General features: G+C 65.6%; 1 protein-coding gene across 3 annotated transcripts in view; it reads left to right on the top strand.

The window, feature by feature from the left end:
* Nucleotides 1-1,614, top strand: part of EFCAB6 (EF-hand calcium binding domain 6) — a 283,050-nt gene that overhangs the window by 278,174 nt on the left and 3,262 nt on the right. The window lies entirely within an intron of this gene.

Consider the following 1,614-nt stretch of genomic DNA (forward strand, 5'->3'; position numbering starts at 1 on the left):
CCGGAGCGAGTTTCCCCGTTCCCCCCCTTCCGCCAGGCCTGCCGGTGCCAGGCGGCTGTCAGGGCAGCGTGGACCGTGGGGCCATTGACTGTGGCCCGAAGCCCACGGCTGGGTCGGGCTCACACCAGGAGCCCGGGGCTGTGGGGACAGACGAGGCCTCTGTCGGCTCAGGACGTTGAGATGGCTCCAGGTTTTCCCCGGAGCCCTACGGGTCCTGAAAACCAGACGGGCCTGGTAGCCTGAGCCCCTGTCCTCACTCAGCCTGGACACATGGTTATCATGGCTCTGCCCAGAGCAGCGGGGACACCCTGACAGACGGTCAGACAGCCAGCCAACAGCCTGCTCACTCGGCGCCAGGAGCAGCCACTGTCGGTTAGCAGAAAGGCACGCGGGCGGGGCCGGGCTCGGACCCTGCAGGGCATCTGGATCGGAAACAGACACATGTGTCCACTCCAGCCTTCGGAGACAGCCGGGCCCTCTCTCCCAGAGCGGGGCAGCGGGGCAGAGGCTCGTCACCTCCCTGTCCCCACATCACAGCGATCCTTCGCAGCCCTCTTCTTGTCTCCGCAAAGGGAACTAAGAACCTGACGCCACCTAGCTGGCACCGGAGGGTACACGTCTCACCTCGCGTTCCCATCGTAACCTCGTGGAGAGACCCGTGCCAGAGCAAGCCCAGTGTCCACGCCGAGCCGCCTTCCCGACTTTCCAAAACCAAAGCCAAAATGCTTACCTGCCCTACCCCCCACCTGTGACGCGGACCGACATGGAATTAAAGAGCAAGCTCGGCTGGTGTGGCCCCATCGAGGGGACAAGTGCAGCTGACTCCAGGGAGACTCAGAGAGACAGAAGAGCAGGGCAGGCCCCAGACAGCGCCGCCCCACCCCCGGGCCCGGGGCAGCCCTCAGAGTGAGGGAGGGAGCGGGTGAGTGGGGTCCACACAGGAGGTGCTACACAGTGGAATTCGTAATTTTGTGCAAAATCAGGTATCGCTTTACTGTAGCTTTTAGCTCAGACAAAGAGGAGCTGGTATCAAAGGACTGGGCCAGGTTTGCGAGGGAACAACCTTAAAACGAAGACCGTTCTCCCACCAGTCCACTCTGAACAGAGAGGGCTGTCCTCATAGAGCTTCCTGGAGTTCAGGAGCAAAGCTGGGGCGGTGTCCCCGTGGGGCCCGGCCTGCTCTGGCCTTCCCACTCCACCCACCACCTCAGCTTGAACATGAGGCAGGAGAAGGGCCCGCAGGGCGTCTGCTGGGCATCTGCTGGGCTCCGAGGGCCTGTGGGGCATCTGCTGGGCTCTGAGGGTCCATGGAGTGTCTGCTGGGCTCCGAGGGCCCGCGGGGCGTCTGCTGGGCTCTGAGGGTCCATGGAGCGTCTGCTGGGCTCCGAGGGCCTGCGGGGCATCTGCTGGGCTCTGAAGGTCCATGGAGTGTCTGCTGGGCTCCGAGGACCCACGGGGCGTCTGCTGAGCTCCGAGGGCCCGCAGGGCGTCTGCTGGGCTCCGAGGGCCCGCGGGGCGTCTGCTGGGCTCCGAGGGCCCGCGGGGCGTCTGCTGGGCTCCGAGGGCCCGTGGGGCGTCTGCTGGGCTCCGAGGGCCCATGGGGCGTTCGCTGGG

The sequence above is a fragment of the Tupaia chinensis genome, unplaced genomic scaffold (genome assembly GCF_000334495.1).
Source record: "Tupaia chinensis unplaced genomic scaffold, TupChi_1.0 Scaffold000294_1, whole genome shotgun sequence".
Taxonomy (NCBI): Eukaryota; Metazoa; Chordata; class Mammalia; order Scandentia; family Tupaiidae; genus Tupaia; species Tupaia belangeri.